The 19,324-nt window shown below is 36.5% G+C and overlaps 1 protein-coding gene across 20 annotated transcripts in view; it reads left to right on the plus strand.

The window, feature by feature from the left end:
* Nucleotides 1-19,324, plus strand: part of LOC106157335 (uncharacterized) — a 77,842-nt gene that overhangs the window by 13,738 nt on the left and 44,780 nt on the right. For 11 of the 20 annotated variants that reach the window (XM_087011913.1, XM_087011908.1, XM_087011918.1 and 8 more), the window contains one exon: nt 19,037-19,095. The exons of 1 other annotated variant lie outside the window; for it this stretch is intronic. The gene's annotated coding sequence lies outside the window, so the exon portion shown is untranslated. Of the gene's footprint in view, nt 1-4,048; nt 4,569-15,979; nt 16,162-19,036; nt 19,096-19,324 lie in introns of those variants that run through there. 8 more of the 20 variants (XM_087011914.1, XM_087011909.1, XM_087011919.1 and 5 more) reach the window with 2 other exon arrangements.

The raw sequence follows: 19,324 nt of genomic DNA on the forward strand, positions 1-19,324 counted from the left end.
GTATAAACCAGTGAATCAATAAACGACAGCTAAATTGGCCAGATATGGATGCTCGAAGGACAGCCAGAGGTCATTGACCTTAGTTCAGTGTTTTAGACCCTGTTCCCATACCTAGGTCAACCTAGCAGGATCGACCCATCTCCGAGGGTGTTTCTCCCTAAATTGCATTCACTTTAAGCAGCTCTGATGTCTGGCATGCCAACTTAAGCTGTTAGGGGGTAATGAACTTTGTTAAGCAGCTTCAGTAGGTGTACCTGTCATCTAAGCCATTCAAGTCGATTGCAATTTAGCGAGAAACCTCTTAGAGATGGACTGATCCTTCTAGATCGATCTAGGTATGGCAACGGGGTCTTAGTTAAGAGCAATGAATCTAAGTTCTAGTCCCTCCAATGTTCTGATCAACCATTGTGGGCATTAGGATGAATACGTGTTTCTGGACATTACTTTGAGCGTATCCAGATCAGCGGACCAACAGATCCGCAGATTAAATATGGCGACCCTCTAAAAAAACTTGTCGCTTAATTCCTGATTAGACTGAATAGATGCCCTGGTTCAAGTGGGTTGGCCATATTTGATCAGCGAATCTGTTAGTACGTTATTTTGAATGCGATCTCAAGTACAAGCAGACGTCCATTTTTACAGCTGCAAGCTGACGTGCTAGCTGTGCAAGGCTGAGGCTAACATAGAATTTTTTGCCAAATGCTAAATAAATCTATCCTGGCTTTAAAAGATTTTTTTTTTTGATAGGTATTTGATTGATACATATTTCTTTATTTTTGCAATGAAGAGTGTGGGGAATAAATTGGGCGGAAAAAGTAATTTGTGCCAAATAATCAAGTTGCATGTTATAGTGACCCAAATGTTTGACCTATATCTTTGCACAGATTGAAGGCAGACCAAACTGTGAAGAGGTTTGTGAACAGAATAGGTGAGCAGATATAGAAGAGATCTACTATAGGTAAATCATGAAATGAATAAGTAATAGACATTTGGGTCACTTTATAATGTCATTTAACAGGACTGGATCTTTTTTTGGGGGGGTGGGGGGGAGGGGTTAAAGAATGGTTCTTTTGAACATCTTAAGGTACGGATGTACCCAAATATAGCTAAAAATCGTCATTTTTGGTTTTTTATGTCTAATTATTGGTTAAATGTGTATCTAACGTTTAACAGAATAAAATTTTTACATTTTGAACAAAAAATATGTTTTTTCTGAGGATTCTGATGCTGCACACATCGGCACCGGTGGCCTGGTCTATGCCCCGCCTTCGTTGTCAAGGGCCGTTGGCATGGGTTAACTCGGTGGGCGGACCTTAGCAGCATCAGCACGTCTAGGGAAACAGGGACAGGGATGCGCCATGCCCCCTTTGTCATAAACAGCGATCGGCAAAGCAGTGCCTATTGTTCCGCTTAAGCTGTTTTGATAGTCACTCTTGATTGTGATCAGCGCTAAGATGAATCTTTTCCGACACATTAATTGGATTTGCTCGAAATACGCGTTCTCCCTTGAATATTGCTTATTGTTACACGCGCTCTTTCGATTTTCTTGTTAACTTTTTGAGATACGCAAAAAAAAAAGAAGAAAAGTCCGTTGCTTGCTACCCGTGACAACAATCGTCATACTTTCTATCCATTTTCGACAACAGCTCGATGCAGTTGTTAGATTTTAAAAATCTTAACATGGGCGTAACTAGGCATACGCACGGATGCACTGCGCGTACAATTTTTGGCCAACCATGATATTATTTCATATAAATTTAGTGTATTTTTCACGGAATATAAAGAAATCCTCTGCTTATTAAAGTCACCTGTATTCGAACCATTTTTCGCTTGGCGAATGTGAACAAGACCGCCTGCGACGCTGCTATTGTGTGCACATCCTAGAGCGCATCCCTAACACTTTCCCCGACGGCAATTGACGTGGCCACTGATTGCTTGAGTCATTAGGGCTTACTTGATTGCCTGTCAATCATTCTGGCAGTGCTAGCGGTAACCCCTTGAAGTTACTAACAGGAGGTGAGATTGATACAAAAATAAGATTTTTTGACATCCAAATGCATGCAAACAAGCTAATTTCAACCGGCAATAGAGTACCCATCTTCGCGATCGTCAGAACGATAACAGGTAAAGCTGTCAACAATTTAATTTGCTAATTTGGACAATTAACCTCCCTGAAAGGATTTTTGCTCGTTTTCTTTGCTTTCAATATTGACGAGATAGCGTTATCTTAGCAAGCTATAACTGTCTACCTGTACACCTGAGGGAGACCAAATTCACCATGCTAATTATGAAAAGTATGCACTAAAAGTGCTTTTTAAGAAATTTTGATTGATCCTCTCTTTTCTAATTTATAGACTTTGAAAGTGAAAATTCCCTTATATTTTGATGTAATTTCACGTTTTTATAGATAAAATCAACAATAAGTGTCTGAAGAAAAATCCCTGACTCCATGCTGTAGTACTTTGTTCAAGTGTTAAAATGCCATCAAAAGCAAGTTTATAGCTGTCCAGGTGCCTGAGAAAATCAGGTGTATAAAAATGGTGTTTTTGTCCTCAAAATCTCAATATTACGTCACACGATGAAGTTAGAGCTGTGTTCCAAGCATAATTAGATATTTTGAAGATACATTAAATGAATGTGACAGGAATAAAAAAGCCAAGACCTTTATTTTAAGAGAAAATCTCAAACCTACATTCCCACCTTAAATCCCTAAAAGTCTATGGGCCTTGGGTAAAACATTGGATTAAAAAGAAAGACTGAGGGTGATTATATATAAGGTATGTACAGATCAGTTACCGTGTTCAGTTGAAACTTTGAGACATTGAGATTATAAACAAGATATCAACATGAACAGTAACTAGAAAGATATACCCTCTGAACTGTGCAAAAGACCATTTCAAGTACACGCAAGAAACCTTTTCCCAGTTGCCTGTAACAAGATGCAGAAAGCATGAGAGTTTGGACTGTGATACTGCAGAGAAAATATGGATAGACAGGCGCTCATTAGTTTGGGTCATTCTTTGAGGTCAGTAAGGTCAGAGCTGGTCTTGATTTAGGTCAATGGACCATTTAGCATGCCAAGAATCTTAATGCACATGTTGTGTTGTGATGGCCAGTATTATCGAGGTCACTAGGTTACCTGGGTCACGGCTATCTGTAGGTCACTTCACGGCTGGGGTTAATTAATGGGACTGTGTGCATAAGATTTATGTGGTCTTAAATCTTCTATTTTTCTACAAGAGCAGTCTTTGCTTTTCATCCCAAAAGGCACTTTACTTCCTTGTAATATAATGAGACTGATACTTTTGCTCTGAAAATGCGTTTCTACACAAACTGAAGAAAAAGGAGTGGGCGAAACAGTTTGCTCAGCTTAAACTGAGTGAGGTATAAAGTGGATTTAATTACTTATTTGAAATGTTTTTTCTGATCTGGTGTTGTTGCACTGATGATACTTTTTGTTGCTACAAACTAGATTCCATTTAGATTAGTAATTACGTTTGAAAGGCGAAAATTTCGCCTTCGTTGAAACTTGATTCCTTTCAGTCAAACTATCGTATTTGATTAACAATACAGGCAAGGATTACAAATAGAAAACTAGATTTGATTGCAGAGAATGCATTTCAAAGTGTTTCTTCTATTCAAGTTTATTGTAGTGTGAGGATTTGGCGAAAGTACACATGTATTGGATTTAAATGTCAGTGCACTCCTTGCTGGTGTCTTGTATTGTGTTCCTGTGGTACATGCTCTCCATCATGTGGTTCTTTTGAATGAAATTGTGGAAAAAATGAGTTAAACATCATAATATTTATTCTGAGAGGCATTTTTTTTTTTTTTTTTTTTTAATTGTGCATGTTCTCCATCATGTGTCATTTTGAACTTGTTATATACATGTCCTGAGATAAGTTCAACAAGAAGTAATTAATCTTCTTTTTAGTTAAAAGAGGGGAGTTTAAAATCTGAATGCTTTTTATCTTGAATTTTTGATGTTTTGAAAATTGTGTCCTGTAATACTATATTTTGTTTATCATTAAAAGTTAAAGTAGCATCCGCATATTCAGGGTTTGAATATTTCCTCTGGCTTCAAAGCTAGGACCATCACGTAATTATTGATGGTAATTTTGGCAGACATGAAATAAATCCATATGTTTATGTGGAGTTACACGCCATTCCCAGGTAAATAAGCCTTCACGTTATGACAGCTCACCAAAATTACGCATACCTGGGAGTTGCGTCACACCAAAAGGCGCAAAGACCAGGAGACAGTCTGAGAGACGGAGTGAAGGAAGTCGACGTGAAGCTCAACTTGAAGAATAGGAAGACGTAATGAGCACAATCCCTATACTTGAATTCAGGCTGTTGGATTTTATCAGACACTTATAAGGACAAGCTGCAAAAAGAGGAAGAAACTGAAGGAATGGAAAAAATAATGCCTTGAAGGATGTTTACCAATTAATAATGGAGAAAAAAAGGATAGACAGTAGATTACATTCAATAGGCAGATTACAACTTACAGAAATATCCCCTCTCAGGGGCATGAATTGAAGTTTTGGAAGAAGTGCATCAGTCGGGTAATTGTGTTCTGTTATTTTATCATGTCACAGACAGTTACAAGGATAGAAAACATTTTTTTTTTTACTTGTCAAATTTCCTTTCATCTGGTCTATGTATATGATTATGTTTCAAAAACCAACGTGTAGGGCATAAGGAGGGATCCAGGGGTGGATGCAGATATATTTTTTGACGATCTTCCAAATTATCTTTGTTGATCCATCCTCCATTTTTGACCATATTCCAACAGAAAAAAAACAAAACAAAAAAAACAAACAAAAAAAAAAAAAAAAAACAGTTTCCTGTCAATGTAAACTAGAAAAATTCTGACCGTCTTCCAGAAAACCCAAAAAATGGTCTCCATCCTCCCCTGAGATCTGTCTAGATTCATTGTTACAGCTGATCAGTTTAAACATACTAATAAGACACCTGTGCACCATAACACCTGCACAACACTGATACTGATGATCAGTAGGTGCCTTGGTAAAGACAGACAAAGTAAGTAAAAAATTCCTGAGAAAAAAAGATTTAAGTACACTGTATTTAAACTATCTGTGATATGGTGAAATGATTAAGCAAAATGAATTTAATTATTGCAAATTAAGGGGGGAATAGTCTGAATGGCCTTGTGGAAAGGAGAGTGAAAAAATGGATATATATCCAACTCTGGTGACCAAAAAATATTGTTGATGTATTGGTATTTGTTTCTTACTTTCTGTTGTTTAAACCATTGTTGTAAATATTAAAAAAAAGGCTGTTGATATTTAAAAAAAACTTTCTTCCTTTTGATTTTTCTTGACATATTTAATTTTGCTTTGTTCTAGTAGTTTAGCTTAAAGGGATAATAACTCTTCGTATTGGATCTATATTTCACAATCAAAACATTGTGAACAAATCATAGAACTAAAATATATTCTGTTGTACCACAAAAACTGCAGTTATAGCTATTATTCTGATATCTGAGCTTGTCTTTACACCACATGACCTCCATTGATGGCTATACTCTGTTATAATCTCTTAAGAGATTATAACCAAAAAAACAATCTTTTTAGAAAAAAAAAAAAAAAAAAAAAAAAAACAGGGACTAACTTTGAATGTAAAAATGGATTCATTAACCTTTGGTAAGTATGGGAAAATTGTTGTTTACTCCAGGAAAATTCATTTTTTGGCCAAAACAAAGAGTTATTATCCCTTTAATATGTCAAATATGTATATGGATAGATAGGCCTGGTGACAGGATATTTGACTTTCTATCAGAATTTGAAAAAAATGAAAGTGACAAATATTTATCTGGGACATGCAAATAACAACACAGTAGGCCAAAGACCAGATTTTCATTAATATTCATAACATACATTTATAGCAAAGGATTGAAAAAGTAAACAAAAAACAGCCCCTGTACTTGACATGCAAGTCAGATTTTGTTGTCTTCTTTAAACATCAACGTTGACAGGAAACTGGGACGTAAATACAGCAATGTCAATGGCCTGCAATGAGAGCTTTGGAACACAAGGAAAATTGATCCTAAAATGTTCTTAGGTGACAAAAGCATCACTAAACCACAAAGACTTATAAAAGTATAAGGCAATATCTAGATCCTGTAGTTACCAACAATGACCCAAAGCAGGCAGAGATGATTTTGTCACTATTTAAGGGCGCATTCCCATAGATTTTAGATCGAGCTAACCCAATGGGGAGTCTCACTAGATTACTGTCAGATAATCCGGCTTAAATGTCCGTCCTGCCTAATACAAGCTGTAAGGGGGTAATTAACTTCTGCGCCCAGTCAGCTGACTGCAATTTAGCGTGAACCTGAACCCCCAGGGAGTTAGGTCGATCTAGTAAGATCAGTCTAAATCTCTGGGAATGCCCTCTAACATTCAGGTCACTGAGGGAATACTGAGAATCATTGGAACTCGACCATTAGAGGCATCAAAGAACACAATGGCTTTGAAATGTGTTAAGAGAACTTGATGACTTTGTAGATGACAATTGACATATTCTTCAGGTCAGGACTGTTATGGGTGTTATGGGTGTTTTTGAGTCACTGGAGAACTTTGATGGGTTTTTTAGTCTGTGGCGTAAATTGCGTGTCAGAATTTGATCTTTCTTCGCCGTGATATGCCATAGGTGAACAGTCTGTCGTGCATTTTCTTTCATCTTTTTTTAGAATAGGATGACATAAATGTAGGCGTGATGCATGTCTTTACATGAACCATGTGTTTTTTTTTCTTTTTTTTCCATCTATCTTTTAAAGAGGTTTAATTCCAGATGATATTGATGGATGCAGTAATGTGATAATGAACAACTGCGGCATGAAGAAGCGTGTATGTCCATCCATTAATTTGGTTGAGAAGTTAATAAAGATAAATGCATGGAGGAGGTGGGTGGGTGGGGGAGGGTATATTCGCAGAGGCTGTGTTTGCAGCATAATTGATAACAATAGTTTTAGCTTTCGGTGTGGCTGCTTAGCAGTGGCAAATTTTGTCCTATAAGTTACACTTGAAACAAAATTTTTAGGATAGGTCAGAAATTGACTGTCTTAGAATCAGTTACATTTTGGTGGGAATCTATCAGTTAATTGATTAATAACCAGAATTGATCTGTCTTGGTGTAGGTATGTGTCTCCGAGTGCTGTCTAGTTTTAAAAAAAACCTGCTTCTGGTCTTACAATGCCGGTCAAGGTATGATGTAAATCACAGTGGTATATGTTCCTCAGTTAGGACATTGCCTTAGCACTGATGACCAGTGTAAAAAATTTGATGTTATTAAAGCCAACAAAAAAATATTGTTTTAATTTCAAATGCTAATTTGTTGAGTTTGATTGCCCTTTGAGAAATTTTTACACTTATCCTATGAGGTTATACACAACACTGCATATTGTTTTCAATTTTTGAGGGAAACAATTTTTAGTTTTAGGAAACTTCAAAACTTCAGTCAATAAATGCAATGAAGAAATTGTGAAAGCATTTCACATTTTTCTTGGAAGATGAGGTTCTGCTGTCTGATGTGATAACGATGTCTCGGATGACTCACTTAATGGTTTACTAGAGCAGTGTTTCTCTCGTACATCCATAAAAACCCAAGGACTCATTCCCAATACAGAGGACTGGTGATTATAGGAGCATGAATTTGAGTTGGAAACAAAAGGAGGCGTGTTAATCTGCTAAACCAATTGCATTCAGCAAGAGTCCCTGCAGGGTTGGATCGATATATATATACCTTATATGATAGTTTTATTGGGATTGAGTCCTAAGATAAAAACATTTAGGTGAAAACTGATGTGAACAGAGCAGTAGGTAATCAGTCGCATGTCTGGTCTCGGCTTGTCCCGCATCAAAACAGACTGATGTAGACGTCTCCAGTGGTTTGTGGGAATTGAACTACTCAATAGCTGATAATGAACTATCATTTTTGTCTTTCGGCAGAATTTGCTGACATCTTGATTCCTCCAGAGATTTTGAACACCCAGCAAAAGAGGTGACTGTCTTGTGAGAAATGTGCGCCTGCATAAGGAATTTCCGTTAATGCTGAAGATGTTGATGTACTCTGGGAAAATAATTTACTTATCAATTTTCTGAACATTGGAAAATAAGATAATGCCAATATTTTCAGACAATCAGTCATTGTTATGGCAAGAAAATGAGTTAATTTTGTGAGCCTAATGAAACGTTTGCCCGTGTGACAGTGAGGAATATGGGTACTGGGATTTGGAAAGTTCGCAGATCTTTTGACGCCTTTCATCTTTAGGAGGATGCAATGTCATGGATACTTCTCTTTCTGTTGGAAATACTCCAAAGGTCTTCCCATTTAGAGCATTATGTCATAGTGATACAGTATACCATTTTATTGAGATGATGAGAAAATTCAGTCTAAGATCTTGGGAAGATGTGAGGTCCGTGAAGGTGTATGCAAGCGATCACTTAATGGACTGCAATTCATGTTACTTCTTTTAGTTTGTGATAGAACTTCATTATTCCAATACTATTTATGTTTGTTTGTAGTTATCAAGTTTTTGTAGTAGTCGAGTTTTTTACATTCCCACTGGAGTGAAAATGTTATTTTATTTGAGCTAACCAAATGCTGTATTTTCTTAGTTTTAAATGCATGCTAATTGATGTCCAGCACCCTTTAAGAATTTTTACAAGTATTCTATGATGTAATGCACAGTCTCATTTCTACAATTCATTTTTTTTTTTTTTTTTTTTTAGGGAAACAAAAGTTACTTTCAGTGGATAATACAATGCTGGAATTCTAAAAGGTTTACTAGCATATATTTTTCTAGGAGGATGACTTTCTTCTTTTCGTTGTGATCTGTCCAGAAGATGATATCATTATACTGAAACCAAGATCAGGCTGATGTTAATCTAGATAGAGAACTTACAGTATTGACAGTCGACTGTCCCTTAGGCTCCATTTCCATTATAACCATCAGTCTATGTACATATCAATCCAACTTTGCAAGGAATGACGCTGAGAACAATCAATTAAACTGAATGACACATCTTTTGTTTCCAATGTGCTCATATGTATAATCATCAGCTTTTCTGCATTTTACCCAATGCCAGACGGATGTGTGTCATTCAGTTAAGCTGATTGCACTCAGCAAGAGTCCCCGCAGAGTTGGATCAATCAACATAGTATTATGGTGTCTATGGAAATGAGATCTTACACTATATTACTTGCTCTTTCTATGAATATCAATACGTAGAGTCCTTAAAGTCCTGATAATGTGCCCCTTAATTTACTTCTGTTCATTAAAGATGACAGATCACTTTGATGCAGGTATTTATGCTGTCTCTCTCCTTAATTACCTCAAAGGAGGATTTAGTACACAAAGTGGATGATTGCCAGGAGCAGTGCTTTGCACCTTAAGATGTAGACGTGCTGAATTAATTTACCTGGAATGGTGATTAACGTTTTTCCAAGAAAATGTCATTAAGCCTTGTATTGTTTCATTTACTTAAGGAAATGGAAACAATGAAAAATATGATATTGTAGTATTCAGTGATCGAGATTGCAATTCTGCTGAGTCAACAAATGATCAACTTTCCACTTTCATTGTGTCTGAGTCTGAGGAATACTTACAGGGGTATTCTCAGAGAGAGAGAGAGAGAGAGAGAGAGAGAGAGAGAGAGAGAGAGAGAGAGAGAGAGAGAGAGAGAGAGAGAGATATGTGCATTGGTTTGAAATATTTAGAAAACCTAACTTACAATGATAATTACCACTCCAGTTTTTAGCTGTCATTTGAATAATTTATTTTCATAACTTTGACTGCACAACATGGCTGATAAAATTATTTGAATTAAAAAGCCCAATTTTTGGGTTGCTTTCTCTTGTATTGCAAAATTTGACTTCCATTCAGTTGTTGATGGGGTCCCTGGACTTCTTATATGACATAGGTACACACACACACACACACACACACACACACACACACACACACACACATAAGCACGTACGTCTGCATGCACACCCACACACACACCAGTTGATTTAGAAGTGGGTCATTTTCTTTGGCACATGTGTCAAGTCTTGTGTCAAGGTTAAGCTTCAAACTTGATCCCCACAAAAAGTACACAGATCTGAAAAGTGTCTGGAAAAAAAATAACTCGATTACCAATTCTAAGGCCAAGTTGTCATGATAAAGAATGGCAGTGGAATAAATGGAAACAATTTTGAGGCCAAATGAAAGAAAAATGGCCATAGGATAGATGGTGCAGGGAGCGATTAAATGCAGCAGACATGATTAAAAAAGAAACATTGTGGTGGGTATGGGTCTTTTCCCCTGAGAAGGTCAGGTAATATGTACATATGATTATGTGATAAGAATAGGTGTTAATGTTTCATCGCACAGGTAATAGAGCCAGGTGAATGGATTAATATCTCACTTAATGGGGACACTGGCCTAGATTTGTCCTTTTAGGGACAGACATTGTGGTGAATTTTTTTTTTTTTTATCTCAAGTACTCAAAAAAAAAAAACAGCTTTGATCAGGAGCCTTTGTTGAATGCAGGACTCGGAAGATTTTTATTTACATCTTTTTTATATATAAATATGTGAAGGTTGCACGGAGGAAGCTTTTAAGGTATTTCAGGTCTTACTGCCTGCTGTAATCTTACTACTGTAATCTAGAAATTGCAGACCCAGTGTTTGTTCTGAGACATTTTAACAAGGTACAGATATTTCAGCTGATTTTCTCAACCATATTCACTTGAACTTTTATTGTGGTAAAGTGAAGTAAAGTTTACCAAAAAAAAAAAAAAAAAAAAACTTTCAGGAAATATTGCTGAAAGAAAAATGAACACATTTATATGTAGAAGTTGTGGGTTGGAAATAATGTTCTCTTGGACAGATTTCATGGAAATTGCTCCCCTGATTTCACTGATACAGAGTATGGGAAACAGTAGGCACTAGGACAGGAAATGGAATGATAAATTTTAGGAATGGAAGTCCGCGATCCCAGATCTTTAGTATGGGTTAAGGTTAAGTAGTCTGGGGTAGTGCTAGCAATTTTTTTCGCTTAGACAAATCACCACATTTTTGTCAATTTGTTATCGAAATGGTTATAATTTGGCTAAAACATGTCAAATCAAGCCCTTTTTCTTTAGCCAATTTAAGTCAGTTTTAGCATTTGGCTAAATTGGCGAGTGTTAGCGCTACCCCAGCTAGTAGTATCTAGGTCAATATATGGGTCAGATGTCACCTACAGTTGTTAAAGGAAACGGACTATGGTTCCTAGTGGACTATCATTCTTGTCATGAGGCTCTGTAAGTTTTGAAATGATATTATACAGCTAAAAGATGATTGACAATTACAAGCAAGGTGGTGGTGGTATTATATATATCATATTATGAGCCTTGGGAAGCAGGTGCTTGATTTTTGCCTTCCTGTGTAAACCTGCTGTAATCCTGCAGATAATGCTCTTCTTAAGAATATTCCCTTTAATGAAGAGATTAGCTGTGACAAAAGACAATTTAGGATAACAGTTTTATTTTGTCGAAAGACCTTGTAAAGCAGCGTGAGGTACTGACAGTGTAATGTAAAAGTGGTGTATTTTTTTCAAATCATTTCACATATACAGCTGGGATTTCTTTTTGGATTGTGACAGCGTGCATATGGTGTAATAAAGCAGTATACTCATATAACAATACAAAAAGTTAAATTCTGCCTTCTGTGGCAGACAACAGCATTACTAGTAATTTTATTCTTTTGTGATCTAAGCATTGGTTTAACCTCCCAATTTTATTCTCATTTGACTGAGGCAGAATTATGAAAAAAATGTATTATATATTGCTTTGTGGTAGAGTTAAGAGTTGCTTGTCAAATCGGGTATGCATTGATTTGGTATATGTGTGTGTGCAAAAGTCTTCTCAGAACAGAACTAGAAAAGCACTCCGAGAGCACAGACCTCCACCAAGGCAGCGATATTTGATTATTATTGATTTTTGATTGATTATTGATCCGAATCACCACCAAAAACTAATCACTTCTAAGTTAACCCATTTCCCACATACCCTGAAAATTTCATCAAAATCGGTACATAACTTTCTGAGTTATGTTGATGACAAACAAACAAACAAACAAACAAACAAACAAACAAACAGACAGACAGGGGTGAAAACATAACCTCCTTGGCGGAGGTAAATGTGACCAGCTAGCTATAGTGAATGGCCATTCAGAGAATGATATACCTATGAAAATCTAGTGAACTCATTGAGCACATTCAGAACAGTGGACTAACAGATCCATGGATCAAATATGGCGACTCACTTAAAAGCTTGCCGCTTAATTCCGGATTAGACATTAAATAGATTCCTTGCGGGGATTACGCTACAAGCATTCAAGTGGGTCGGCCATATTTGATCCGCGGAGCTGTTAGTCCGCTGTTCTGAATGCACTTATTCTCTGTGCTGTAGTGCGTCAGTGTAAGTATTTTTGGCATACAAGGTACCATGACAGGGCTTGACACTAACTTTTTTCGATACTGGCCCGAAATATCGGTAAATATTGCAAGGATGATTTTACACATGACATTTTACTTGCTCTTTAGGCCAGTGACCCCAGCGATAAATGGCCCCAGGTTGGTTTTCAGTCAAGCCCTGCATGATATATAATAGCGTGTGATGTGACAATATTAATGTCACTGTTATGTATCATGTGCCACAGGTGTGAAGTGAGAACACTTGTTACAAGTAATGGGTTTTTATTGGCAGTGGACTTAAGAAAAAACATATTGATAAAATGTATACAGCCAACTCGGTCCCTTTCCTGTTAGATAGCTAGCAGAGCATCCAGGCACTTGTATATTCCTTTCCACGCAAGTTCTGTCGTCCATCTTGATTTTTCTGTTATCCACCAAGGAAATTTCAGTGGCTTCTTTTCTCCATTCCCCCTCCTCAGCTCACTGATTGGTTTTCTTTAATTTTCTTTTGGCCTGTTCAGAACCAACTTGATCCACGGACTAACTGATCCATGGATCAAATATGGCCGACCCACTTGAAAACTTGCTGCGTAATCCCGTAACAGATTCCTCGCAGAGATAACACCACAAGATTTCAAGTGGGTCAGTTAGTACGCGGGTCAACTTGGTTCTCAAAAAGGCTCTTTTGCTTCGAATTTTTATCGAATCTTTCTTTTATATCTTCCCTCTGTCCATTTCTCCTTTTCAGATTCTTTTCTTTATAAAATAGAAGTGTTGTGTGCAAGGAAGTTAAAATTACTGAAGGGAGTATTAACATATAGGTGCATCTATACACAGTTTATAATTAGGCTAGCAAATGTCAAAATCTTCCTAGTCATATTTTCATTTTTTTTTTTTTTATTCATCTATTTTGGATTGCATGCATAAGATATTTACCATTTGTATGCACGCTCTCTTGGAAAGCATGTTGAATGTATTTAACACCCCATTTCCATAGATTAGATCGACCTTCTTTAGATCGACCTAACTCCCTGGGGGTTCACGCTAAATAGCAGTCAGCCGGGCGGACACGAAAGTTAATTAACCCCTTACAGCTTGTAGTAGGCGGGACGGACATTTAAGTCGGATTATCTGAAAGTAATCTAGTGAGACTCCCCACGGGGATAGATCGATCTAAAATCTATGGGAATAGAGCCTTAGTTCTCTGTAGGTATAGGTCAGATAAGGATTAATGTGCCATCAGCTATATGACAGATAACAGAATATACACAGAGAATGAATTAAACAAATGCAGGTCCAGAGAAAAAAAAATTTATTACCCAAGAAAGCTCGAATTTCATTGATATAAATCCCTCGAATAATAATCTTTGGCCAGGATAAAATTACTTCATCACTCCAATCCTTGTCCTTTTTTGTGGTTTTGCATTACCATAAGCATGGCATGTATTTGATTGCAGACTTGACCCCAAATGCCTTTTTTTTTTCGTAAGTAATAGATGTGTTATGAAATAGTCTGAAAAACAAATTACTGTGGTGTTTATACGCCCTTGAAAAAAAATAAGCATCAGTTGAAGTCACCCTCCTTGATGAGAAATGAATTCAGCAAGCAAATATGAAATGTGGCCAAGTGCAATGTGATGTAAGATTTTTCCTTCCACTGCAATCTTAAACCCCCTTTACATTGGACGGCGTCCTTTCTGCGTCCAGCAGTACGGCCCCATTTGAGAGTTAAAGAAGTATAATACTTTACGTGCCGACAACTGGCAGATCATTGAGCATTCATTCTGATACAAAATCAATGCTCATGCCTCCTTATTAAGACCACAGCGATGCCAAATTTCATGGTCGCAGAAAGGACGCAGAAGGGACGCCGTCCAGTGTAAAGGGGGCTTTAATGGGGACATGTAACTAAATACAAAAGAAGATGACGTGTCTACATGAAGTAAGTAGATGAAATCATCTGGCCCCGGTTTCACAAAAAAACTTAAGTCGGGTTCCCTGGCTAAGAACTTTTAAAATTACCAAGGTTACATGGTCACATGGGCACATCTTACCCTATCAGGATCAGTGTAACAGCAGTCTCATGGAAATCCTAGTCAACTAAGCCAAGGAACTGACTTAATTTTTTTTTTTTTTTTTTTTGTGTGTGTGAAACTGGAGCCTGCACGCCAAGGTCAAACTTGGAACAAGTTGACTGAAGGTTTGTTTACCCAGGTGATCTCACATGAAGATGTGCTTAGATAAAAATTCAACCCTAAACTGGTTTAGGTCAAAATGACATCACCCGAGACCAGTTGGACGATGGCGTCAATTCTGTCTCAAAGAATCTCGGAGTAGATGTGCGTAGAATTAGTCAGAGAAATATATATGTGATGTATCTGGTGAAAAAATCACTGTGGCCTTGGTAAAGGCTAGTCTGAGGTTGCTGTGGTTTAAACTTTTACAGCTGTACTGCCTTATATTAAATGCAATAAGCAAGGGCTAATTATAAATTATTAAGTTGTAATATATATAAAAAAACATCAGAAATTAATTTATGACTAATTAATTAGGTTGAATGTCGAAGTCCTGTCTTAATCTATATTTAAATGCAAAGGACAAAAAAAAAAAGACAAAATAAAAAAAAGTTTTATGATGGGACTTTGGTTTTGCTGAAATAAAAGAAATTGTGTGCCTTGTCAAGGTTCACATCTGTTTTTGTAGTATGTAAGCTGGACTTTTTTTTTTGTCTAGTTTTCATCACTTTGTCCCAGGACTAATGGTAGAACAAAGTTAACATTGGACATCACATCATCAATCACAACTAGGCTGAGCAGATACATTTTCTTCTGATTTGAATCGATAAAACTAATGGCGCAAAAGCAGAAACAAAAGGCTAAAAAAAATGAGAGAAAGCACTTTAGGTGGAGCAGACACTGATATTGATTGTTTTGATGATATTCTGCAAACAACTAAAAGCACTGTTTTGCCTTGCATGTATAAAAACTTCACTCTTTGTATCAGTGCCTTTAATTTGTGCTACTGATTGGTCTGATATAATTAGCTAGTACATGTATTATATTGGCGAGAGTGCATGCATGCATGCATTTTTGTGCATTTGGCGTAAAAAGCCTACTAGTAAGTGCAGCAAAATCGGGACAGAAAGCCAAGAATGAATCTTCGGGAATTTTTTCCACAGTATTTGTCAACAAGTTTTGTTCTAAGCAGCATTGTCCAGTTTGGGGCACTTAAAAGGTTTTATCAACAACCTGAAACGTCAACACCAGTCTCTCTCGCCTTTTGTTCATAATATAGGTCACCTGTTTCCCTTCTGAAGCATCCTGTTTATTTACACTTTCTCATGCTTGTGGTTTTTGCAGGGGGCTGTTTCTCAGCACATATTTATAGGATGCACTGGCAAAGGTTGTCTTAGCAGGGCATAACCAGCGCATGATGCATATGTATAACCGTCTATGTTGAGTGGATTTAAAGTATATATAATTTCTGGTGCGAGGAAGCAAGGTGGGAGTGTCCTACTTGGTGGACTATATAAACTTGTAATGGGCTGTTTGTTTACTACATGCATTCCACATTAAGAATGTAAATGTAACTGCTACGTGGATATATGAAACAGCTGGATTGGGTGTCCTTAAGAAGCATAAGACGCATTATTTTTTTAATGGAATTATTACCTCTTTGCAGGAGATATGGTATGTATAGCGATTTCAAACATAGGGAACTAGTAAACAAGTACATAGATACAGATAGATGAGTGTAGATTGATCATACGCCTTCATTTGGTACTTACGCTGCCCAGGCTTGATGTTGAAGTGTGTAATAACTTTATAGATCTAAGTACTATATACTGAATGTCATGTAGTTGTGGAGGCATTGGAGTTTTTTATTTTTTATTTTTTCATTATTATTATTTTGCTGTGATGATGTTTTTTTTTTCCACATGTTTAATGTGTTCCTGATGTTCCACTCACTTGCCTGTTAATTATTGTTCATCTTGTCTGGGATGAACAGGTTTTAACAGGTTTTGAAGTGAATATTTTTGAACATGTATAAAGAAAAATACTGTGCTACTTAAATTTGAGAAAAAAAGTCATAATTTACTCTCTTTTGAAAAAATAATTAACATGTTTTTTTGTCTTCGTATGACTCAGTTGTTCACCTTGGATAAGACTGGCCAGAATATAAACCAGGTTTAACTGCCAGATGTTGACCTTGCCCAAGACTGGTCTTGAAAACCAGGTTTAGTTGCCATATGTTGACCTTGCCCAAGACTGGTCTTGAAAACCAGGTTCAGTTGCCATATGTTGACCTTGTCTTAGATTGTTCTTGAAAACCAGGGCTCTGTAACTTGAAAACATTGCGAATTGTGAACAGCGATATCACCTTTTATATCAAGGCTATTATATGGGGCGGGTTATGGAATCGAGATTCTTGCGCTTGGTCGCAATTCGCGATGTTTTCAAGTTACGGAGCCCAGGTTCAGTTTCCATATGTTGACCTTGCCCAGGACTGGTCTTGTAAACCAGGTTTAGTTGCCATATGTTGACCTTGCACAGGTTGTCTCTAATACACCCACCCTTCCTTTATCCATCCTCTCCTAGATCTCTTTAGACTATTCATATTGAGGTCACAAAACATGCAAGGTGAGCCAAGGCATAATTCAAGCATGTAATGGAGAGGTGTTGCAGTAAATAAGGCACAATTGTGAAGGTTAACAGAATAAAGATATTTTGTCATTGTATATCACCGAAAATAGGTAAACATTGCTTGGTTGCTTACTTGGATTTTTTCTTGTCTGGATGTACCCCGAGGGTCAGGGTTATTTCAGTGGCATGTGTGTATTCTGGGGCTCGGAGTTATTTCAGTGGCATGGATGTACGCTGGGGGCAAGGGTAATTTCAGTGGTAAACTCTTTATTTTGTACACAGTAGTCAACATCTGACATGCCAATGTTGAATTAGTGTTCTTGTTATTTATTGCCTGGAAAACACTCCTCAAAAAGAATTAATTTCAGTGGTTATTGATGATTTTTTTAATGACGGTATTCATACAATATATTTATTGTATGCCAGGATTGAGAGAACTCATAGAAACAAATTATTTGCCTTCATAAATTTTTAAAATCTCCTCATTTTTTAGAGCCTTGCAACTAATGCCTGAAAATTTCATAACATTGTTAGTTGGTGTGCAAATGCCAGTTTCCTTTTCTCAGCCTCTAGCTGATCTTTTCTTGCATTCTGTTAAGAATCTGTATGTTTGCAAGCTTTACTGCCTTTTTTGGGCCTTAAGTTGCCCAGAAAAATGTATGTTTTTATCACAACACTGACAGCAGCCAGGGTGCTAATAAAGATTTCTTGTCTTTGCCATTAGCTGTCAGTGTTCCATCAGTGTTGTGAGCAGCCAGATTTGTTTTAAATGTATTCATTGCATTTATGCCCAGATAAATATTCTCAAGCAAACCAGCATGACTCACTGCTTCCAGACTAGTAATTTGCTTCTCAAGGATGATTCCCTAAGTAAGCTTATTGATATTTTCATCCTTAAAATTCTTGTTTTCTGTGTCATCAATGACTTGGGATAGATCCTGAGAATTTAGGCGGTTTTTGGCAGATTTGGTAAGAATAGCTTTGTTTTCATAGATAGTAATTTATAGACAGAAGCAGAGTAGCCTAGCTTATTAATATGAAGCTGTTACAAAGAGATGTGTAATCTCCTTTAAATCCCGTCAGAGGATGACTTCCAGAAAAAAAATTCTCCTAAAGAGAAGAAAAGGAGTCTCAAGATTTCTCACAGCAAAAATGAAAAAAAAAAAAAAAAAAAAGAATTCTTTATTTTTACATTATCACACACTGGTGTAAAATTAATCTCATTTGTGATTTTAACCCTAGACAAAAATTTGGTGGTATAAAAAAATGCCTCAACTGGCTCAAGCTGGACTTCAGAAAGATTAGAGCAGTTTACGAGAGAGTCTAATAGCTATTTCACTATGGTTCTATGGTTTATAATCCACTGGGAAGTGAAGGGTTATTCTAGCTGGTACTCACTCACTCAGCAAGGTTGTAATTTGTTCCATGAACATCATACTTGCCAACTTTAGATTTGGTACAAGGGTAGGGTCATACAGTGGATTTTTTGTTTGCCTCGGTTGACAGGGCATTGTTACAGTAATCTAGGACATACTAAAGGTTCCGTACGTTCTAGCATGAATGAATATGCACTCTTGAATGATGACCATGTACTAGCTTAATATGCATATGCATGCAGGCAAATGCACATGCACACACACATACAAAGACAGAGAGAGAGGAAGAGGAGCAGCATGCTTGATAGATGATTTTACCGGCTTTATGTTTGAAATTATTTGTCAACACATGCCATATATATATATATATATATATATATATATATATATATATATATATATATATATATATATATATACATATATATATATATATATATATATACTGCATCATTTTTGAGGCAAAGGATTTTTATTTTGACTAGTTTCCAGTCATTTTTAAGTTGTCAAAACATAGTTCTACATGATGCCTATTCTGTTTTCAGATATACGCCAGTGAAATACTATAATTAATCAGGAAATTACTAGGAAGAAATCACAAAAGGTAAGAAAACTTTTAGAATTGATTAATAATTATAACATTGTTTCTAATGGAAGAAATTATGTTACCTCAGATAATATGCAGGATACACATATCGCAAAATCCAAGTTGCAGATAAATATTTTTTTTTTTTTATTTATCAATTTTTATGGTTTTTATGTTTATGTCTGCCCAATACGACATGTATGTAATATATTGGGATTTTTTTAAAAAAATTCCTGGCAGTTGTTTT

This window comes from Lingula anatina, chromosome 4 (genome assembly GCF_051362555.1).
Source record: "Lingula anatina isolate TDL-2025a chromosome 4, LinAna3.0, whole genome shotgun sequence".
Taxonomy (NCBI): domain Eukaryota; kingdom Metazoa; phylum Brachiopoda; class Lingulata; order Lingulida; family Lingulidae; genus Lingula; species Lingula anatina.